The sequence below is a fragment of the Salmo salar genome, chromosome 16 (genome assembly GCF_965601325.2).
Source record: "Salmo salar chromosome 16, fSalSal1, whole genome shotgun sequence".
NCBI classification, from domain to species: Eukaryota; Metazoa; Chordata; class Actinopteri; order Salmoniformes; family Salmonidae; genus Salmo; species Salmo salar.
In genome coordinates, this window is record NC_138306.1 from 79,134,131 (window position 1) to 79,159,198 (window position 25,068).

The 25,068-nt window shown below is 44.0% G+C and overlaps 1 pseudogene; it reads left to right on the forward strand.

Annotated features, from left to right (window-relative positions):
• Positions 1-8,809: 8,809 nt before the first annotated feature.
• Positions 8,810-17,345, forward strand: LOC145861052 (general transcription factor II-I repeat domain-containing protein 2A-like; annotated as a pseudogene).
• Positions 17,346-25,068: the final 7,723 nt, after the last annotated feature.

The following is a 25,068-nucleotide window of genomic DNA, read 5'->3' on the forward strand; positions in this document are numbered from 1 at the left end:
ATAATTAAGTCGTCACCAAAATATCACTCCAAAATACACCATAGCCTTACTCCACAGTGTTGATGTCAAAACATGTATTTTCCTGTTCTGGAAAATGAACCACTTTTTTTCTTTAAGAGGCCCGGTGGAGTGAGTGAGTGAGTGAGTGGTGGTGGTACTGCATTATGCTACAGGGCTGGATAAAGCAGTGTTCACCACAGACACATATGGTGTTTGTTTAGTGGGGGAGGGAGGTTCCCTCAGCTTTGTTCTCCTTTAAATACAGCTGTATGTCAGGTGATGTGTCGAGTCTCTAGAATGTTTGACTGTGAGAAGAGGAATGAAAAGGCAGTGATCATGTGTGATTAGGGGAGTGTGAACTGACTATCCATGCCTATGATTCTCAGAAGTCTATATTTCTATGACGTCATCACAAACACACACATTGGTAAGGCCTTTAGGGGTGCTAGTCATCACAAACATACACTGTTGAGAACTTTTTAGGGTCCTATGCAGTTGCACAGTAACCAGGTTTCCGGATGATGTCATCAAAGTCACAAGCATTGCGCTACAGATTTGAATGCATTTCTTCAACAAAACCTGCAGACACTTCAGGACTGGCATTGAGAACTGTTGCTTTAGATCATGTACACTGAAAGCACAACGTCTGTCGTTGGCCACCATCCAAAAGACAGACAACAGGTGGAATTACTCTTTATGGCATTTTTGCTAGTTATTTATCCCCTGTGTGTCTAATGCCTTAAACTCATGATCAAGAGCATAATGTATTTAATAGCCATGAGCCACATGTAAGGTCTCTGCCACACTTCACCGGTGGTTCCAATAACCACGTGTATGGTGCCTGGAATTGAGACTTGTTTTATAGCCATTATACTGCTGATCTGGTCTTAACATATCTCTATAATAGTTGTGATGAAGATGCCAAGCCCTCGTAGATTTTTTCATTTCTCCTTTATTTAACCAGGTAGGCCAGTTGAGAACAAGTTCTCATTTACAACTGCGGCCTAGCCAAGATAAAGCAAAGCAGCCAAGATAAGTACGACACAAACACAGAGTTACACATGGAATAATCAAACATACAGTCAATAACACAATAGAAAAATCTATATACAGTGTGTGCAAATGAGGAAAGATAAGGGAGGTAAGGCAATAAATAGGTGTAACGGCTGTCAAATGGAGTAGACCAAGGCGCAGCGTGGCTAGTGCTCATCATGTATTTATTTTACCGAGAACACATAAACAGAGAAACAGAAACTGACAGCCAAACAGTTCTGTCAGGTAAGAATACTAAACAGAAATAAACCACCCACAAAACCCAAAGGAAAACAGGCTACCTAATCAGCGATAACAATGTACAGCTGTCCCTGATTGAGAGCCATACCAGGCCAGAACAAAGAAATACAAAACAGAGAAAAAAGGACATAGAATGCCCACCCTAGTCACACCCTGGCCTAACCAAAATAGAGAACAAAACCCTCTCTATGGCCAGGGCGTGACAGTACCCCCCCCCCCCCCAAAGGTGCGGACTCCGGCCGCAAAACCTGACTCTAAAGGGGAGGGTCCGGGTGGGCCTTCCTTACGGCGGCGGCTCTGGTGCGGGACGTGGACCCCGCTCCACCTTCGGCTTGGCCCACTTAGGTGGCGCCTCTGGAGTGGGGACCCTCGCCGCCGACCCCGGACTGGGGACCCTCGCAGCGGGCGACTCTGGCAGCGCCGGACTGGCGGCCGACTCTGGCAGCGCTGGACTGTTGGGCGACTCTGGCAGCGCCGGACTGGCTCTGGGAGCAGGCACAGGACTCGCCAGACTGGGGAGACTTGCAGGAGGCCTGGCTCTGGGTGCAGGCACAGGACTCACCAGGCTGGGGAGACATGCAGGAGGCCTGGCTCTGGGAGCAGGCACAGGATAGACCGGGTCTTGAAGACGCACTGGAGGTCTGGAGCGCACGGCCTGCACAACCCATCCTGGCTGAGTTGTTACTGTAGCCCGGCACGGGCGGAGTGCTGGCATAGGGCGAACTGGGCTGTGCTGAGGAATGATGGCTGCCGTGCGCAGTCGCAGGGTAGCCTGGGCCTAGGAGATGCACTGGTGGCCAGATGTGCTGCGCCGGCGCACTTCTCCCTGGCTGGATGCCCACTCTAGCACGGCACTTGCGGGGGGCTGGTATCAACCGCACCGGACTGTGCGTGCGGATGGGCGAGACCGTGCGCACTTCCGCATAGCACGGTGCTCTCCACATCAAACGCTCCCCATAATAAGCACGAGGAGTTGGCTCAGGTCTATTGCCTGACTTACCCCAACTCCCCGTGTGCCACCCCCCCCCCCCAAAAAAAAACAAAACAATTCTGGGGCTGCCTCTCAGGTTCCCGTAGCTCCCTTAACTTGTCCTCCCAGAATCTACGTTCCGACTCCCATGTCCATCCTTCTCCCCGATGCTCCAATCCACGCTGCTGGGTCTTCTTGTGGTGGGTGGTTCTGTAATGGCTGTCAAATGGAGTAAACCAAGGCGCAGCGTGGTTAGTGCTCATCATGTATTTATTTTACCGAGAACACATAAACAGAAACCGACAGCCAAACAGTTCTGTCAGGTAAGCAATACAAAACAGAAATTAACCACCCACAAAACCCAAAGGAAAACAGGCTACCTAAGTATGGCTCCCAATCAGCAACAACGATGTACAGCTGTCCCTGATTGAGAGCCATACCAGGCCAAAACAAAGAAATACAAAAACATAGAAAAAAGGAAATAGAATGCCCACCCTAGTCACACCCTGGCCTAACCAAAATAGAGAACAAAACCCTCTCTATGGCCAGGGCGTGACAATAGGCCTTAGTGGCGAAATAATTACAATTTAGCAATTAAACACTGGAGTGATAGATGTGCAGAAGATGAATGTGCAAGTAGAGGTACTGGGGTGCAATGGTATGCAATCATATTACATAGAACCGTATGCAACCATATAGATATGCAACCGTATTACATAGACATTATTCCGGGGTAACTGCAAAATTATATTACACTAGGTATGAGGTACTGTAACACTGCAATTACTGCTGCTAATTCTGTTTTCAGACCATGTAAAGACTTTCAGATGCCTTGTAAACGTCAGATGTCAGATGCGTTGGTCTTCTTTGACAGTGGGAATCAAGTTTTTCATTTCCTACTCTATCAACCTAAGACCCACTGTATCTTTTGTTCAGTTTTTTTTCCTCTTGGAGATGCGGTCAGCACCAGCCTGTGCTTCCCCCTGTTGGGTTGAACAGGAGGTTATTCCGTCCGCACAGGTTTGTTTCTACACCCGTTTAGCGTGGGAGTCGAGGGGTCGGGGACTTTTCTTGGAGCAAACATGTTTTGGTTGTGACGGACCACTGGAGCAGCAGATCTTGGAACAGTCAGGAGAGGATTAGCAGTGCTCTGTCTGTAGAAATAATCTAAACATCAAATCTAATTTTCATAATTGCTCACAGCTGCGATGGTTGAAATAGTTGAGGGGTTACTGCATCGTGACATGATGACGGCAGACAGACGTCTCTGATGCGTTCAGAGAATCAATGTAATTATACCGCAGGTTGGATTATGTCCGGTTTCTGTATTTTACTGCTCTGCTCTGCTCTGCTCTGCTCTGCTCTGCTCTGCTCTTTGGTTTTCTGTCTGAACTGGTTTAGGTCTTGTGTTCAGACTAGACGCACATGAACGGTCCAGAGTGTCTCAATGATCAAATTCGAGCAAGGCTGTTGTTTGTTTGATATCCGGCTCGGAAGGAACATTCTAGCTGAGAGGGGATAAGGGTTTTCCACACTTTCATTTTTCGAACAAACAGCAGTTAGACTGAAAGGTGTTGCTCTCAGTTATACTCTCTATCACTGCCATCGAAGTTGAACAAATATAAAAAAGATGGATTTAAGAATTTGCTACGATCCTTGCACTTAGTGTGCAGTAATCAAGTTAACTTATTTTTCTTCAAACGCTCCACTTCCTGACTTCCTGTGTCTGCGAAGTAATTTACTATTGCTGCTCATTCTGGGTGAATTAAACCTTTGTTTGAGTGGGTTTGTTTCCTGAAAGGCACCATTCCCATGATTGTCCATCACATTGAGATTAAGCCCTCTTCAGCACACATGACTGGGGAAACAGATTCCTTCTCCTCGAAGAAATAGAAAAAATTCTGACAAGTGATGGTGTTTAATTTCCTGGCGTCCTCCGGGGGTCTCAACCCCAGCCAAGTTATGCTCTCACAAGGAATTGCTTCAACTCACAATTATATATATATATATTCTTATCAGTGTGACAGTCATGTCAAAATACATTTTTAAACTGCAGTATGTGTTTGAGTCTCAGAGCAGAGTAGCTATTGAGTCTAAAGTTTTCCAGCTTGAGCTTTGTCGAACTTTAGGGTCTTTGAGGCATATTCACAGGATATACTCAACCTTTAAGATATACTGTATAAGTAGAGTTCCTGGAATGTACTGTATGTATTCCTCTCTTGGACTACAGACCTAGGTCTACAGACCTTGGACTACAGACCTTGGACTACAGACCCTACCATGTCTCAGAGGTTTAATATACACTCTTAGGGAAAAAAGTATTATTCGGCTGTCCCCATAGAGAGCCCTTTGAAGAACCCTTTTTGGTTCCAGGTAGAACACCTTTGGGTTCCATCTAGAACCCTCTGTGTAAAGAGTTCTACCTGGAACCAAAAAGGGTTCTTCTATGGGGTCAGCCAATGAACCCTTTTGGAACAAGAGTAGTCTTAATGATTTCATTACTGTTTGGAATCACTCTTTCTACCTCCCCAAGGCTCTTGCTAATAACACTTGTTTCTGTGTGGCTCATTAAGATCTGGTTTGGGAGCGGACCGGTCCATTGTTGTGACTCAAGGGTTGGAGAAAAAATGTTTGCAGGTGGTTTGGACTGATTCAACCACTCTCTCCCCCCTGTGCTCCGGTTCTTTCTCTGTGAGGTTCTGCGCCATCTTCCAGTCTGTTCAGGAGATTTACGAGCGGGTTCCATTTCTACCTCTGTTTTCTAGACATTTGAATAGGGCCTATATTATCTTATTTTATGCCAGGGGTCCCAATGGCTCTTGGGTTACACTTGTACCCTTTACCAGGAAACTGGCTTCCTGTTACCTGGCAACTGGCTTCCTGTTACCTGGCAACTGGCCTCGCTACCTCTCCACCAATGAGTGTCTGAAAGAAGGAGACCTATTTTACGAGGGCGGTGGAGGGATCTGGAAAGATGTGTTTGTTTTTAGGAATAATCCCCCGGGCAAGCAGACACCCACACGCTTCCAGGATCCCAGTGTGTCGACAGGTCGTTTATCAGGATGTTCGCTGAAGAGGGTGGTATTTCACTCCTCAATTGCAACAGGAGCATCATCCTCCCTTCTTCTGCTGGGTTTTAAAGCGCGGTCTGGTCGTCAAACTTCTCCCGATGACTTTGAGTAGGCCTCACGGGAGGCTGCAGGGAATTTCATCGAGGCCGACTGTGGGGAGGAGAGGAGGAGAAAAGAAGAGGAGAAGAAAAGAGAGCAAAGGAGAGGTCAGGACAGGAGAAGAGACTGAGAGGAGAGGAGACTGAGAGGAGAAGAGACAGAGGAGACTGAGAAGAGAGGGGAAAGGAAAGGAGGGAAAGGAGAGAAGACTGAGAGGAGAGAAGACTGCAAGGAGAGGAGAGGAAAGAGGTGACTAAGAGGAGAGGAGAGGAGAGGAGACAGAGAAGAGAGAGCAGAGGAGGGAGGCTGAGACAGCAGTAAGTCCATGCCAGTCTCTCTCTCTCTGAGCTCACAACATTAGATCATCGCCCATCTCAACCACGAACCCAAACACAAGAATGCCCAGCCACAGTAGTCTCTGTCAGACACAGAGCCATTTTAGGATGTTCCAGTGGTGATTCATGGTACTGTCTTTCATCTTGTTGATCCTCAGCTGCTCTGCTACTGGAGTTTGATTCACTCAAAGACACATTGATGTGGTGAGGTCCATCAATGTTATGCTACAGTTATCCCAAAGATGGGATGCTCTGGTAAGCCAGACATCCTTGTGGTTGAGGCAGTTAGCCCTTACTGACGGTGAAATGGGTGAACTCACCATACAGGGGAAGAGAATACACCAAATGTCCCTTTTCCCACAGAATTAAGATACTATTGAGTTGTCCAATTGGTTTGTTTACAGTCTGAGGCAGAATTATCAACCCTATCAATGACATATAGGCATGTTTATTTCTGTCATTTCTATTTTGGGCTATCTCTGGTACTTCTGCACAATTATTTGCCATGCAGTGTTGTCGTAATGTATTTAGGTCTTATTGGCGACAAATCAGGTATGATATACAGCAGGCCTGGGAAAAGGCTGGCCCGGGGGCCATATGCAACCCGCGACCTGATTCAATACGGCCAGCAGAATCATGCTCAGATCACATAAAGATTTAGTGATAGTAACGTTTTGAAAAACGTATTTGTTATACAAATTAAAAGCCAAATGAATACTCGCCTTTGTGTAATGATTTAACTCCCACCACTTGTGGGACATTTATTTTGAAGGCACGTATAAATAACAACTGCAGGAGAACAGACAGTGACTGACAGGCTGACACACATCACAGTTACAAATAGTAGCTAGCTGGAAATTGTGCAAAAATGAGTTTTTCAAAGATTTCAAAGAAAAGGAAAGTAGACAATGAATGTAGGGTGTTCCAGCAAGAGTGGACATCGAAATATGTCTTTATTGAGGTATCAGGGAAAGCTGTGTGCTTAGTGTGCAAAGAGAGCATGGCTGTCTTGAAAGACTACAACTTGTCCCGACACTCCAGACGAAGCATATAGAGAAATATAGGAATATGTCTTCTGAGCAGAGGGCAAGTGCATCGAAAGAGTTGCTTTCTTAGTTGCAAAAGCAGCAAGGACTTTTTACAAAACTGCATTCAGCAAACAACGAGATTGCAAGGGCTAGCTATTTACTGTCCCACAAAATTGCTAAATTGCTATGTACTCACCCCATTCGCTGAGGGTGAATTCATTAAAGAATGTTTAATTGACTCTGCAGCAATACTTTGCCCTGACAAGAAAGAGCTGTTTGAAAATGTTTCCCTGTCAAGATGAACAGTGACACGCCATGTTGAGGACATAGCAGAGAATATGGAACAACAGTTGAAAAACAAGGTAAAGGATTTCACCTGTTTCTCCTTGGCCCTGGATGAAAGCAGTGATGCATGTGACATGGCACAGTTGTTGATATTCTTACGAGGCATAACCCCAGACTTTGAAATTACAGAGGAGCTTGCTTTAGTGCAGTCAATGAAGAGCACAATCACAGTGAAAGATTTATTGGAGAAGGTTAACCTCTCTTGGGCAGGTGGGACGCTTGCGTCCCACGGTTCACACTGCAACAGCCAGTGAAAAATCAGAGCGCCAAATTCAAAACCACAAAATGTCATAATTCAAAGTTCTCAAACAAAGGACTATTTTACACCATTTTAAAGGTACACGTCTCCTTAATGTAACCACATTGTCCGATTTCAAAAAGGCTTTATGGCGAAAGCATAAAGTTAGATTATGTTAGGACAGTTCCAACACAAGAAAAAGCACGCAGGCGTCACAAAAAACAGAAATCCAGCTAAGATTATGCACTAACCTTTGACGATCTTCATCAGATGACACTCCTAGGACATCATGTTACACAATACATGCATTTTTTGTTCGATAAAGTTCATATTTATATCCATAAACCCCATTTTACATTGGCGCGTGATGTTCAGAAAATATTTTGCCTCCAATACTACCTGTGAATCAGCACAACAATTTACAAAAATACTCACCATAAACGTTGATAAAATATTAAACTGTTATTCAAAGAATTATAGATGAACATCTCCTTTATGCAAACGCTGTGACAGATTTCAAAAAGCTTCACGAGGAAAGCGTACTTTGCAATAATCTGAGTACTGCGCTCAGAAAAATACACTAGGCAATACAGATACCCGCCATTTTGGAGTCACCTAAAATCATAAATAGCATTAGAAATATTCACTTACCTTTGATGATCTTCATCAAAAGGCACTTCCAGGAATCCCAGGTCCACAATAAATGTTGCTTTGTTCAATAAAGTCCATAATTTATGTCCAAATAGCTCCTTGTTGTTAGCGCGTTCAGTAAGCTACTCCAAGTGTAGGAAGCGCGCGGAAAATGTCACGACGAAAAGTAAAAAAGTTATATTTACGTTCGTTCAAACATGTCAAACGTTGTATAGCATCAATCTTTAGGGCCTTTATCACTTAGAACTTCAATAATATTCCAACCGGACGATTGCAATGTCTTGAAAAACATTTTGGAACACAGCTAACTCTCACGTAAATGCGCGCCAATGAACGCCAGTACTTTCCTGAGTCAACAACTTCCAACTTCCTCTGTTCGCTCTCTGTTCATCATAGACGCCTCAAACAACTTTCTAAAGACTGTTGACATCTAGTGGAAGCCTTAGGAAGTGCAAAATGAACCTTACGTCACTGTGTGTTCGATAGGCAATGACTTGAAAGGACTACAAGCACCAGAATTCTCACTTCCTGGTTAGATTTTTCTCAGGTTCTGTTATACTCACAGACATCATTCAAACAGTTTTAGAAACTTCAGAGTGTTTTCTATCCAAATCGACTAATAATATGCATATTCTAGTTTCTGGGCCCGAGTAGTATGCCGTTTAATTTGGGTACGTTTTTCATCCGGCCGTGAAAATACTGCCTCCTACCCTAGAAAGGTTAATAAGTGTGTGGCGAAGCTGGGACTGAGTTTTGAAAGTTATCCAGAGTGACTGCTGATGGGTGCCCCCCTTTTGAAAAGGATTCAAGATCAAGTAGCTGAGCTGAACCCAGATCAGAAAATAATTTTCCTGCATTGCATTATTCATCAGGAGGTGCTCTGTAAATGTGTTCTGAAAATGAGCCATGTTGTGGGTACAGTCACTAAAGTGGTAAACTTCATAAGAGAAAAATCTTTAAACCAGTTTGTCTCACTGTTGGAAGAGACAGAGTCGGGTCATGCAGATCTCCCCTACCACACAAACGTGAGATGGCTGAGTTTGGGGAAGGTGCTTAAAAAGGTGTGGGACCTGGAGTTGGAGATTGCTGAGTTTTTGCAAATTAAAGGAAAATACGTGGATTTCCCTCAACTGCAAGATAAAGAATGGTTGGCTGATTGTGCCTTCAACGTGGACATCATGGCCCTCATGAATGAACTGAATTCCAAACTACAAGGGAAGGGCCTTTTTGCACATCAGATATAAAGCCTTGTCAAAGCCTTCAAGAGAAGATTACTTCTCCTGACCCGCCAAGTAGACGCCAACAATCTCACCCACCTTCCTACACTACCAGTCTGTTCCCTATCAGATGACCAGCGGGAGAAATATACATCACTGCTGCGTGCTTTGAACGGTGAGTTATCTCATCGTTTTGAGGATTTCAAAGTGTTGGAAAATGACATGCTGTTGGTTTCCTCTCCTTTCACCTTCAGTGTGGATAACGCTCCCACTGACCTGCAACTTGAGCTTATCGTTCTTCAGTCTGATGCAGTGATTGGAGAACTATTCAAAACAATGTCACTGACAAGGTTCTATGCATCTCTCAATTAACTAAACTTTCCAAAGATTAGGAGTCATGCTCAGAAGATGTTTGTACTGTTTGGGTCAACCTATGTATGTGAACAGACATTTTCAGTGATGAAATATAACAAGCCAAGGCACAGATCATCTCTTACTGACTCTCACCTCTCAGCAATCCTGCGCATAGCGACGTCAGAAACTACACCTGACTTCACTGCTCTAGTCAATGCCCATCAGAGACTTCACTCCTCACACTGATTTGAGCCATTTAAATGTAATGTTGAGCTCTCTCTCTTTCTTGTGTTTTTGTGCATACCTGTTAACAAGAGTTCTGTCCGTGGTGCTGAATGCACAGTGGTACTTTTCCCTCCATGTAGTTCATTGCATGTTTAGTAATGAAAATACCTACCAAAAGGAGTACATGGATGTGGTTTATTTCTGTGCATGTTAAAACAGTAAAATAAGTAGCATATCTGGATGTGATTTACAGTAGATATATCTATCAACAGTCATACACATGATGTATAATCCTGTAATATGATTCTGTCCCGCGACGGCAAAAATATATTCTTATGTGGCCCTCCATGGAAAATAATTGCCCAGGCCTGATCTACAGTATTTTCTTAAGGATGAGAGAGCAGCACTGTAGCAGAGACTATGCCAATGACACCCAGTTGGAGGTTTAATCCTGATGACTTTTCAGGGAGAGCTATCCTCATATAGAAGTACTTAGCTGTATTTCCTGTACTGGCTGGCTTAGTGGAACTCAGCCCTCTGAAGTCATCTTTCCACTGTCCGCGCTGAGCTGCATCTCCAAGGTGTTGTGCTGCTACCATTATTACTTTCCAGTCTGTTTGTCACCGTGTGGTCCTAAATACTCCATGTGTGTTCGTCCCCCATTGTTGCTGCTGTCTGGCCTGGCGCAGTACTATCCACCAATTAGAATGCTAGCTCATCCCTTCCAGGATCAATCACCAGGCTCTCTGGCGAGACGGTGTTCCGGGGACCTGTGGTTTGACACCAGGACTGAGTTTGTCTCTCCTAACCCTAACCTCGGAGGAGGGACTGTCCTAGCCAAGGAACTCCTGGGAGGGCAGTAATTTGTCTTGGTTTATTGTCAGCTTCAGACAGTTATGAGACAATGGTTATATTATGGTTAGGGCTAGGGCTACCACACTTTATTTACAGTTTTGTCTGGTATTTAAATAAATTATGTCGTACCAGTGTGTACTTTCATATAAATGTTTTCACTTATGATTGGAACCCTTCCTACTAGGCACAAACATCAGTTCAATGTCTAGTTTTGATTTACATTTGGTTGAGTTGTCAACTAATGTGAATTCAATGTGAAATCCACAAAACATTTAACCATTGGATTAAGGTTAAAAGTTGGGTGCAAAAAATATGAAATTACTTTTTTCAAATTGATTCAACGTCATCACATTTCATTTTTTTGGTTGAAATGACATGGAAACAACGTTGATTCAATCAGTTATTTTCATCATTAATCCATATTCTGAAATGTTAAAGATGCACTATGCAGAAATCGCTCTCTGCCATTTCCTGGTTTCTAAAATTCTATTAGTTCGCCTAACTTCAGTTTATGTGACAAAACAAGCAAGTATAGTGTAGATAGTATAATGATTATCTAAACTGCTGTGAAATATATTTTCCATAACCAAAAATATAGTATTTTCAGCTGGAAGTAATATTCAAAAACAAAACTTAAGAATAGGAAGAATATAAATAACGCACATAGAGCAGATCTACCACTTCTTAGACTTGCTTTCAATGAGAATGACAGATCTATAACCCACATTTCTATGTGAATTTGGTCAGGTCGCCCCAAAAGTTACACATTTTAGCTTTAACTAGGAGCATACCTTGGTAAGGTCTATCTTATGGACCACTGTACATGTAGCTACTTTACATGCTGAACCTCAAGTCAAGATGATGGAGCATCCTGTCAAGGTTCTGTAACTGATGCACCACCTTCCTCTATACAGATCCTTTCAGATGAAAGGTGAAGGACTTGGGTCTTTTCTGAGGAAAAATATCAGGGGCCAGATGGTCAGTGAAGGTTTTTCTAAGGGTAACAATCCCCTCACGTTGATCAATGACTCCGTCAGATTAGAGGGAGGTTGTGACTACTTTGATGCTGTTTAGGCCTATTCTGTTCCTGGCTCAGTGAGTGAATGAATAAACCAGGAGATGTTAATTGAGCGATAAAGTATTTTCACTTGTTGACTGATAGAAGCCAGACCTTTTCTTTCTCAGCAAAGTTCTCTCTGCCCTCTGTTTGGTTCTACTGTAATCGTTTGGGAACAGTGGTTTCACCAAAGTGTGTCCACAACAGTTACAGCAGCCGGCATCCCCCGTAGTCTGGGGCCTACTGTTTTATACAGATGTAGGATCTTAATTTGATCACCCTTTCGGCACAACTTGTAGTTTATTTGAGGTTTAAAAAGGTTTCTGAAGTTTGTAATTTTCACGTTGAAATTTCATGCTTGATTTTTTTCGTTACAAAAATATATCAACCCCTACAAAAATGTCCATTCATTATAATCCACAATAATTTTATCATCAATTTCTCTCAGCCTATCATCAGTCAATTTTGTAAGTGCTGTGCTTGTTGAGTGTACCTCCCTATAAGCATGATGAAATTCTGTTGTCAATTTGTTTACTGTGAAATAGCATTGTATCTGGTCAAACACCATTTTTTCCAGAAATGTGCTAAGGGTTGGTAACAGGCTGATTGGTCAGCTATTTGAACCAGTAAAGGGGGCTTTACTATTCTGGGGTAGCGGAATGACTTCAGCTTCCCTCTATGCCTGAGGGCACAAGCTCTCTTAAATTGAAGATGTGGAAATAGGTGTGGCAATATCATCTGCCATTATCCTCAGTAATTTTCCATCCAGATTGCCAGACCCCGGTGGCTTGTCATTGTTGATAGACAACAATAATTTCTTCACCTCTTCCACACTGACTTTTCGGAATTCAAATGTACAATTCTTGTCTTTCATATATTTGGTCCAATATACTTGGATGTGTAGTGTCAGCGTTTGTTGCTGGCATGTCATCCCTAAGTTTGCTTATTTTGCCAATGAAAAAGTAATTAAAGTAGTTAGCAATATCAGTGGGCTTTGTGATGAATGAGCCATTTGATTCAATGAATGAAGGAGCCGAGTTGGCTTTTTTCCAGAAAATTTCATTTAAGTTGCCCCAAAGCTTTTTACTATCATTCTTTATATAAGTTATGTGTTTCATAGTGTAGTTTATTTTTAATTATTATTTAGTTTAGTCACATGATTTCTTAATTTGCAGTACGTTTGCCTGCCAGACTTAATTGCCATACCTTTTGCCTCATCCCTCTCAACCATACAATTTTTCAATTCCTCATCAATCCAAGGGGATTTAACAGTTTTTACAGTCATTTTCTTAATGGGTGCATGCTTATTAGTAACTGGAATAAGTAGTTTCATAAATGCGTCAAGTTCAGTGTCTGGTTGCTCCTCATTACACACCACAGACCATCAAATATTCTTTACATGTAACGGCTGTCATAGGAGATAGAGGACCAAGGCACAGCGGGTTGCGTACTCATCATTATTATTTATTAAATAAATGTGAACACGGAAAACAAGAAAACAAAGACCGACAGGAACAGTTTTGCAGGCTATACACAACGCAATGCAAAAACAACTACCCACAAATCCCCAGGTGAAAACACGCAACTAATATATGACTCCCAATCAGGAACAACGACGTACAGCTGTTCCTGATCGGGAGCCACACAGACCACATAAATAAACAAACTAGAAAACCAACCTAGAATACAAAACCCAGAACATACACCAAAACCCCGTAATACATAAATAAAACACCCCTCTACAATACTCATAACCCCCGAACCACATAAAACAAATACCCTCTGCCACATCCTGACCAACCTACAAAATACAAATAACCCCTATACTGGTCAGGACGTGACATTACATCAACATGTGAATCACTACAAAACTTCTTGTATGACCTCATACAGTATATTTGGCCCAGCCTTTGGAGCTTTGGTTTTCCTAGATATGGCTATTATATTGTGATCACTACATCCTATGAATTTGGATACTGCTTTAAAGCAAATATCTGCAGCATTAGTAAAGATGTGATCAATACATGTTAATTTAATTCCTGTGCTATTTGTAACTACCCTGGTAGGTTGACTGACAACCTGATCCAGGTTGCAGGCACTGGTTACAGTTCGATGTTTTTTCCTGAGTGGACAGCTTGATGATAGCCAGTCAATATTTAAATCACACAGAAAATATACTTCTCTGTTGATATCACATACATTATCAAGCATTTCACACATTTTATCCAGATACTGACTGTTAGCACTTGGTGGTCTATAGCAGCTTCCCACAAGAATGGGCTTTAGGTGAGGCAGATGAACCTGTAGCCATATTACTTCAACAGTATTTAACATTAAATTGTCTCTAAGCTTTACAGGAATGGGGTTCTGAATATAGACCACAACACCGCCTCCGTTGGCATTTCTGTCTTTTTGGTAAATGTTATAACCATGTATTGCTACCACTGTATCAAAGGTATTATCTAATTGAGTTTTAGAGATAGTCAGAATATGCATGTCATCTTTTACAAGTAAGTTATTGACTTCATGGTCCTTGTTTCTTAGGCTACATATGTTAATATGGGCTATATTTTAGCACTTTTCTCAGTTGCTTGATTGTTTTTAATGCTTTATTGGGAAGCTTATCAGAGGTAGACTTACTCATGTTATTTACATTGGAGCTGATAGTGCAGGGCGAGCTGCATGTTGTCTTCCTACTATTGCACACAACCTCAGTGCTAACAGTGTAACTCTGGTTTATAGGCTCATGATTACTGCTTACAATAGCCGTAGGATAAACAGATGTATTTGGTGCAATTAGGGGTACATACATTAAATTACTTACATTGTGTTTGCCAGTGCCCCTAAGATCATGTACATTTGATGCAGCATTATGACGACTCATTGTCACAATGGTAGGGATTAACTGAGCTGGTCTTGGATTATTTACCAGTCATTGTTTCAACGCAGCCTTGAAATGCATGGACAGAGTCCACGAGCCAAGATGATTTGGATGGACTCCGTCATTCCTGTAGAGTATCTTCTGTTTCCAGAAGGTGTCAGAGTTGTCAATAAAAGTGACTCCAACAGAGCTACAGTAGTCTTTAACCAGATGTGTAATGCCAGCAGTCTGCTGAATCTTTCACACCCGCGGCCCACATGGACTACGACAGTGTCAGCTCCCGGCATCTGTGGTAGAACAGTTAGAAGCAGCCTTGTTATGTCCTGTACTCATGCTCCTGGGTAGCACAGGGTTTTTGCCTTGGGGAACGAGATGTTTTTCACCATAGAGCTGCCTCTGATGACAGCTGGTGATGTTGATTGGGCCGGTCTCTCAGGCAGCCTCACAGTCTGGTGAGGCTGGGAGCTCCGGGGATCTTAACCTGAGGTAGAATCCACCGGAGAGAGAGACAAAACCGAGAACGAAGACGCAGGTACCTCTGGATCCGATCTTGATTGGGATGTCACCAAGGACCAAGGCGCCGGAACCTCTGGATCCAGGGAGGCAAAGCTGTTTCTGGTCTGTGTCAGTTCCGGGCTCAACATCTCCATGGAGACCCCGTTGCCAGAGGACGCCTTCTTCGACTTCCACGGCGGCCCCATGGCTGGTTGGTTGGGTCGAGAACAGCTCTGTTCTCTAGGGAAGGGGGAGACCCTTTCGCGGATAGAACCCTGCCTAGCACCGGCCAGTCGGCTGTGGAGAGCCGACACAGCGGCGAAACTTCCACCAGACCAGAGCGGCGTCCAGCTACTGGGGTGGAAGAAAAGAAAAAGCTGTAGTCCTCCGCAAGCAAGAAGTTGCAACATTGAAAGTAAGTGCGGTCCACATTGTCCCGGAACAAAGCAAAGTAAACACAGCTCCTGCAACGCTGGAAACGTTCAATTGCGAGCCAGCTAGGCTAGCTGGGCCTTTGCCGTCTCTCCCCCTATACGGAATCTGGCCTGATCCAGGGACAGATAGCAGCGCTCACAGCAATTTAGCCCAACAGAGCCGCAGGATTCAAAATAAAATAAAAGTATATAAAAACACTGTCATATAAAAACACTGCTCTTAAACCGAGGTCTTTAGTTCAGCTTTCGGCATTCGACAGCGTTCAACAACAACAAACATCTCTGGAGAGACCTAGTGGGCGACGTCCTGCGGCAAGGTGGGCCACTAGTACTTCTCAGAGAAGGATTGGATGGTGCGGGTGATACCTGGATGTCCAGTGGCAAAAAAATGTATGTGCCCAGGTCAACAACCGCTGTCTCATCCCCGTGGGGAACTAGATGCGTTCTGGAGGGCAGGTGGCAGGAGCAGGTTCCGTCTGCAGAGCCTGACGGATGTCCACATCTATGTCCCAAAACACGGGGCCAACAATACAGGAGGTCCGATTGGTGGGCATATACAGGACTCTCAACCGGCATGGAACAGGGAAGCAGGTCCTCCAACATCCCGGTCCCCAGGTGGTGATTTTCATCCTCGACCATGAGATGGTGGGGTTGTGAAGTTGGATCTACAGAAGGCCAAGGATTACCTTGTGTATAGGTGCGGTGGTGATGAATAAGGGACGCTTTCCTGGTGCGTGGGTCCCACGGTGAGGAGGAGTGGTGCGGTGATGTGCGTAATTGTGCCGGATCCCAATGCTCGTGTATGGAGGGCCTGGCGAGGGCCTGGTTGATGAAGTTCCCAGCAGCACCGGAGTCCACTAGAGCTGTATAGACAGCATTTGATAGACAGACAGCCAGTGAATTAGGAACCAGAAAGGGTTTGGCGGGATAACAACAATAATGGAAGATCATGCTCTAGGGGTTCCCCTCCTGGCCGCAATAGGGACAGAGCCCCAGCTGTCTCTGGCAACGCCGCTCTGTCGCGGAGAGATGTGTGGCCCTTAACTCCTTGGGTTCAGGCTCTGCCTCAGGACAGGCAAAGGATGGAGGCGAGTGGCGAGGTGGACATCTGCGCTCCCGAAGAAAGTTATCCAGACGGATGGCCATCGAGGTGAGTGTCCAAGGATATGTTGTCATCCCGACATGCCAAGTCTGTCTGGACCTCCTCGCACAGACCACTACGGAATAGAGATGCGGAGCGCCGGCTCATTCCAACCGCTGGAAGCTGCCACAGGCGAAAGGTGAGGCTCTTGGCATCATGCCGGTCTGGGCACATTGCCAGAGCTGGAAAAGTCGCTCACCTCCCTCTCTGCACTCTGGAGGATGGTCGAAGACTGCCCTGAACAAAGCCATGAACCTCTCTTACGAACCCAGCTCCTCCTCTCCTTCCTCCCAGATGGCCGTAGCCCACACCAACACCCATCCGGTCAGCAGGGAAATGATCGTGGCAACCTTGGGCCTCTTGGTGGGGGGAGCTCCCATCTGATAGACAAACTAGAGGGAGCACTGGAGTAGTAAGCCACGGCATTTTGATGGAGTACCATCATATTTCTCCGGAAGGGACAGTCGGGCAGCCCTGACCTGGGGGGACGGCTGGGTAGGATGGGGGACTGGCTCACTTGTACGACCCGTGGTAGGAGGCCCTCTGATAGGGGTATGGAGAACCTCGCTGGTGGTGTTGTGGCGGTGGAGAACACAGAGGACCTCCTCCATGGCCGTACCCAGTTTCGCCAGCTGGTCGTGGTGTTGATGGAGTAGATGACCTTGTTCATTAACCGTCTGGAAGAGAGTTGAATCTTCTGCTGCTTCCATATTGCGAGGTGTTATTCTGTAACGTATACACAGGGAGTCAGAAAGCAGGTGCAGAAGGTGAGTTTTAACACTGAACAGATACAAAAGAACAAACCTGGGACACGTACTGCACGCGAGAGAAAAACCAATAACACCTAAGTATGGATGACAAGGGAGGGCTAAATAAAGGGGAAGTAATCAGGGAAATTATGAGTTCAGGTGTGCCTAATGATGAGGCGCAGATGTGCGTAATGAAGGTTGCCAGGTGTGTGTAAAGATGGGTTGCCAGGACCGGTGGTTAGTAGACCGGCGACGTCAAGCACCGGAGAGGGGGAGCGGGAGTAGACGTGGCCGATGTCTTCAAATCCAGACAATTCCTAAAAATGTACAAAAGGAAGTTAGATGTTCTGCTCGATTTCTAAGAAAAAAAAGTTCTAAACCAGATTTTGGTTCTTTATTTATTACCTAAAACGGTGAGGCCCTTCTGCTGAAGGGTTTGACGTAGATTTACGTCAAATCTAGGCAAGAGAATGGTCGTGGACAGGCAAAAGGTCAAAACCAGATCAGAGTTCAGGAGGTACAGAGTGGCAGACAGGCTCGTGGTCAAGGCAGGCAGAATGGTCAGGCAGGCGGGTACAAAGTCCAGAGAACAGGCAAGGGTCAAAACCAGGAGGACTAGCAAAAGGAGAATAGAAAAAGGAGTACGGAAAAAACACGCTGGTTGACTTGACTTAAACATACTAGACGAACTGGCACAGAGGACAGGAAACACAGGGATAAATACACTGGGAAAAATAAGCCACACCTGGAGGAGGTGGAGACAATCACAGGAACAGGTGAAACAGATCGGGGTGTGACAAACAGATGTATTGTGTTGCAACATGCAAACCACAAAAAAGGAAACTTCACAAAAATCATTAACCAATCATCTTAAACGGACATCTATCAACAACGTGTGTCAGATTGAAGACTGTCTCTGACTTTAATCCATTTACTGAAAGTCACAGATTGGTTACGTCTACTGTCGCCTCTTCGCCGAAGACGTGAAGAAGAGAAGGAAGAGGAGGGCTTGGCAGCTGGAGTAAAGTGGGACTGAGGAGAGGAAAATGTAGTGAGGCCATGGGCTGGCTTTGTCTAGTCTAATACTGTTTTAGATTAGAAAAAGGGACTTTCTCAAGTGCTCTGTATCATGTATAAAAAGCGCATTTAAACATGACAAATTGCTCATCAGAAGCAGACGATTCAGCTTGCTGCAAACACATCTTCCACTTATGAAGGAATTATGTAAATGCTTTATTGCAGTACAAGCTAGAGCTAGGCAACATCATCATTGCTGAACAAACATTGTTAAAGTCAAAGGTTTTTTTGGTATCGCATCCTTTTGCAATACCTTTTTCAACCATGTAAATACTTGGTAACTATGCATCTAAATGTTAATTAAATCATAAGAAGTGGTGCATGAAAGGTAATGAACAAGAACGACAGGAGCAGTCAGAGCTACTGACGAGCCCAGAGGGGACAATGTACGGAAATGAGCTCTTAATACTTACTCCTTATAAATTACTCAGCAGACTAAGTGCCCCGATGTAGTTACTGTTAAAATGGCTACTAATCATCTACCTGATGGTTTTATGTCACCTCAGGCACTGTAGGAGGAAGTGATCTGTTTATTGTGCTTGGCACAAAGAGGTATAACAGTACTGTACAGCAAGTATTATGTAACAATGCGTACATGCACTGTAATAAAACTGTTGCTATGTCGATACCATGTGAATATGTATGTTTTTTGGATACCCAGAAGTTTGAGCAGGTTGTCCATGTTGATTGAATACAGGCCCTATTCGCCCTCTATCATTCACTCCATTTTGACAAAGTAGGTGTTAGCAGGCTGCTAACCTTCAGGCTTTTGCTTCACTCTACAGGCCTTTGGTTCACTCTCTGAGACTTAAACCCAGTCAGTCACCTGGAGAGTTTACTGCTAAGTGGCAAAGGTTCACAGATGAAACCTTCTCCATGGACAACTATCAAAGCTTTGTTCTATCTGCGCTCTCCAACCCACAGCACTTCAACTTTCATTTACAGAGCCATGTGGGAAATGAGTGTTTTTAAAATAGACCCCAGTCCCCCTCAGGTGGAAAAACAACCCAGCTCTCCCCCGCGCAGGCGGCACTTCCCGGTCCAGAGCCCCTAGTGTGATGACGGATCTATAAACTGGGAACTTAAAGTATGACGCACTTCTCTGCTTTCTTTTAGCTGTTATGTTTTCATAACCTTAAAGTGCAGGTTATGTAAGAGCAGTTATGAGCAGCCAGGTAAACAGAGAGGAGGTGGTGAAATGGAGCTGCTATCCATGGGGTGAAGGAAACTGACCCAGATCCATGACTGAGAATGACTGATTTTAGAGGGAGAGAGATCCAAGTATTTCCTATTGGAGAGGTTTAGAAGACATCGATCCCCCTGGTGTTTGGCCCTGCAGCTCTAGGCTGCGGTGAGACTTATTGATCGTGGGCTCTAAACTGATCTTTGGCGAGGATTGGTCTGGCGAGGTCTGCCAAGTGATATTGGTACTCCTACACCTTTCCACTAGGAGGTGGATAAAGCAGGATGGGTTACAAAAGACGACCATAATTCCATTAGCGTCCTAACTTGAGATCTGCACATACTGTAACTCAGAACTTTTGTTTAAATCATGCATTGCGTAACTTAGGAGCACTGAACATAAATCCGGCCATAGTGACAGGTAGCCAACACAACCCTACACACACATTAACTTAAAACGTCAGAGACTGTTCACCCGTCTTCAGCTGCTAATCATGGGATGATTTAAAAAGCTCCTGCTGACTCCAGTGATATTTCACTCTTGATTTCGCCATTTATTTTTGCTCCAGTCTTGACATGATGTCGGCGCTTAAGATGTCTTTTATTAGGTGGACGGGGTCATTTGTCCCCAGCCAGAGGTTTCCTGAGTGACAATGACACAACGTCGCCACCGCCAGCCAAATGTGTCATGTCAGCTGGAAGCGAGACGTGTCTGTGGAGCGTACAGTAGGCCTGACCTTGGGGTCAGCTGCAGCCACAGAGTAGCTGTAACTGGTAAGTTGTATAGGAGTCTTCAGATCTGAAACCATAACCACAAGTGCTGTGAAATGTGATGTTGTTTACAGTCTGTTTCTACCGTATGGTTTCTGTGCCAGAGCAGATGATGCGTGAATAATTGTACTCTGCATTTAAAACTTTGTGGGCGTGTTGTATGGACTGTAAACGGACACAGTTTGACTGGGAGACTTTCTTTCATACATTGTTGCCTTTTGTCTGGTAAAGTATGACTTGAGTCTGTTATTAGTAAGTCCCTGGTGCCAGCTATTGATATGGTTTAGAATTTATTGACAGATGTTGTGTTTTTATAATGCTAGATGAACGGGGATCTTGTTATGTCACCATTGTGTCCCCCTGCTTCGTTTTGATGTTGACATTAAAAAAAAACTGCAAAAAGCTTTCGAGCCTTGCCATGGGTGAACGTCACTGGTTACCATTATTATATTGGCCCCTATGTGGAACATTTGAGCAATTACAAGTTCTTGTACTGTACTGAGTACATTCTCATTTAAGCCAAGATGTGATGGAAATATGTCATACAGTATAATTCTTAGATTCCCCATGTAAGAGACAATTCGTCCATTCAGATAAAGGCGGACATATGAAAACATTCTGTTCTCATTCGACTGGTCATAAAGTCATACATTTGGGGCCTGCAATAACAGTGAACGGACATTAGCAATCACACGTTTTCCGAAAGTCGGATAAATCAATCACAGTTGTCATCAGCACAGCTAAGTGCAAAAACGTTATGCCAGATTATTTCAAGCAGGAGTATAACTAACTACTGTAAAAAAAAAAAAATAAAAAAAAAATAAGAATGTGGGAATGACCTCGTCCCGATGTTGAAGGATTATAGACAAGACAGTTCATAAGTAATCATTAGTTGCTGATAGCCTTCTTGCATCTCTTTGTTATGTAACCTCTTTCTCCGAGATAGTTTTTTCCCTCCAAAATGAGAAACATGCATTGATTGCAGTGTTGTGCAGTGTGTCATGGCTCTGGATGTCATAAAGCCATAGAAGTCACCATTAAACATCAAGAGAAACTAGCCGGCCAACAATTCTGGTCTCAGGGAGGACAGGCTAATGTCCTCCTAATTGAAACCTTGCACCCTACTTAGAAAAGGCCAAATATACAGTATGTTCTCCCTGGGCTTTTTTAATTTGTCTACATCTTTCTACCCCATCCGTTTTAAGTAATTCACTTTTCTAAAATGCTTTGTATTTCGTTAAACTCACGGTCTGTCTTAGAACCATAACCTGCCATCTTTGACATCATCCTCCTTCCATGTTAATGACTCTCATTCAAGCACAAAAAAAAATGTATGAAATGAAATGTATGCATTCACTACTGTAAGTCGCTCTGGATAAGAGCGTCTGCTAAAATGACGAAAATGTAAAATGTAAAAAAATATGATCAACACAGCACATTTACAACCTCACATATCCTGCATCTCCCTGTATGTAGAAATTAAGTTTCATTCCAAAACACTATACAGTATATCCATTTTAAAAAATATGGGTCAATTCACTTTTTTTGTTGAAATAAATGATGTAAGAGATTGGTGTGTTTTTTTCCCAATCTAATCATGGCATATGGTTGGTAAATGACAGACATGTATTTGTTTGAATCCTATCACTAGGTAGTTTCATTTCAGAGACAAACAATCACATTTTGTTGCAAAACTAGATATATCTGCCTCACTCAGAGAAAAAACTAGAACTGCAGGGTGTGAAAAATAATTATATTTTTAATAAAAAACGGTACGAATGATACATTTGTGACATTAATATAAAAAAAATACATGTTAAAAAATGTATCGACACAGTAATATGGGCTCTGGTCAAAAGCAGGGCACTATATGGACAATCACCTCTGTCATTACCTCCCCTACATCTGTCTGGTTCCCCGCTGTTCCCTGCTTCAGCATTAATTGTCGTTTTTCGTTTGGTACCTGTGTGCTGACGCTGTTCTTGTCTTGGTCTTTGTCTGTTTCCTGATTAAATGTTGACTCCCCGTACCTGCTTCTCATCTCTGGCGTCGGTCCTTACAGTATGAAGTCAAGAAGCTTCTAGCTAGCAGAAACTCTAGCAAGCTACATTGTGAACGTAGTCAATGTAAACAAAATAAACTTCTGTAATTAGAGGATCATTTAGCACAAGCACTAGCAAAAAAATGTATGAGTACTTGCAAAAAACTGGACCAAAGCTATTATACTTATACGCAATCAATGAATATGGTACAAAACAATAGGGGAAATAGAATAAAGATGCCATCCCCCTCTGTTTCTCTCCACTCTCAAACAATGAGCTCTGTGTAGCAGGTGGAATGTCATATTGACACTATGCTGATAGTGGAGCTGAAGGGTAAGGAATAGCCATTGACACTACGCTGATAGTGGAGCTGAAGGGCAAGGAATAGCCATTGACACTACGCTGATAGTGGAGCTGAAGGGTAAGGAATAGCCATTGACACTACGCTCATAGTGGAGCTGAAGGGTAAGGAATAGCTATTGACACTATGCTGATAGTGGAGCTGAAGGTTAAGGAATAGCCATTGACACCAAGCTGATAGTGGAGCTGAAGGGTAAGGAATAGCCATTGACACTACGCTGAAAGTGGTGTTGAAAGGTAAGGAATAGCCATTGACACCAAGCTGATAGTGGAGCTGAAGGTAAAGGAATAGCCATTGACACCAAGCTGATAGTGGAGCTGAAGGGCAAGGAATAGCCATTGACACCAAGCTGATAGTGGAGCTGAAGGTTAAGGAATAGCCATTGACACCAAGCTGATAGTGGGGCTGAAGGGCAAGGAATAGCCATTGACACTACGCTGATAGTGGAGCTGAAGGGTAAGGAATAGCTATTGACACTATGCTGATAGTGGAGCTGAAGGTTGAAGAATAGCCATTGACACCAAGCTGATAGTGGAGCTGAAGGGTAAGGAATAGCCATTGACACTACGCTGAAAGTGGTGTTGAAGGGTAAGGAATAGCCATTGACACCAAGCTGATAGTGGAGCTGAAGGTTAAGGAATAGCCATTGACACCAAGCTGATAGTGGAGCTGAAGGGTAAGGAATAGCCATTGACACTACACTAAAAGTGGTGTTGAAGGGTAAGGAATAGCCATTGACACCAAGCTGATAGTGGAGCTGAAGGTTAAGGAATAGCCATTGACACCAAGCTGATAGTGTAGCTGAAGGGCAAGGAATAGCCATTGACACCAAGCTGATAGTGGAGCTGAAGGTTAAGGAATGGCCATTGACACCAAGCTGATAGTGGAGCTGAAGGGCAAGGAATAGCCATTGACACCAAGCTGATAGTGGAGCTGAAGGTTAAGGAATAGCCATTGACACCACGCTGATAGTGGAGCTGAAGGGTAAGGAATAGCCATTGACACCAAGCTGATAGTGGAGCTGAAGGGTAAGGAATAGCCATTAACACCACGCTGATAGTGGAGCTGAAGGGTAAAGAATAGCCATTGACACCAAGCTGATAGTGGAGCTTGAAGGGTAAGGAATAGCCATTGACACCAAGCTGATAGTGCTGTTGAAGGGTAAGGAATAGCCATTGACACCACGCTGATAGTGGAGCTGAAGGGTAAGGAATAGCCATTAACACCACGCTGATAGTGGAGCTGAAGGGTAAAGAATAGCCATTGACACCAAGCTGATAGTGGTGTTGAAGGGTAAGGAACAGCCATTGACACCACGCTGATAGTGGAGCTGAAGGTTAATAAGGAATAGCCATTGACACTACGCTGATAGTGGAGCTGAAGGGTAAAGAACAGCCATTAACACCACGCTGATAGTGGAGCTGAAGGTTAAGGAATATCCATTATCACCAAGCTGATAGTGGAGCTGAAGGGTAAGTAATAGCCATTGACACCAAGCTGATAGTGGAGCTTGAAGGGTAAGGAATAGCCATTGACACCAAGCTGATAGTGGTGTTGAAGGGTGAGGAATAGCCATTGACACCACGCTGATAGTGGAGCTGAAGGTTAAGGAATAGCCATTGACACCACGCTGATAGTGGAGCTGAAGGGTAGGAATAGCCATTGACACCAAGCTGATAGTGGAGCTGAAGGTTAAGGAATAGCCATTGACACCACGCTGATAGTGGAGCTGAAGGTTAAGGAATAGCCATTTACACCACGCTGATAGTGGAGCTGAAGGGTTAGGAATAGCCATTGACACTACGCTGATAGTCGAGCTGAAGGGAAAAGAATAGCCATTGACACCACGCTGATAGTGGAGCTGAAGGGTGAGGAATAGCCATTGACACCAAGCTGATAGTGGAGCTGAAGGTTAAGGAATAGCCATTGACATCACGCTGATAGTGGAGCTGAAGGGTGAGGAATAGCCATTGACACCACGCTGATAGTGGAGCTGAAGGGTAAGGAATAGCCATTGACACTACGCTGATAGTGGAGCTGAAGGGTAAGGAATAGCCATTGACACCACGCTGATAGTGGAGCTGAAGGTTAAGGAATAGCCATTGACACCACGCTGATAGTGGAGCTGAAGGGTAAGGAATAGCCATTGACACTACGCTGATAGTCGAGCTGAAGGGTAAGGAATAGCCATTGACAC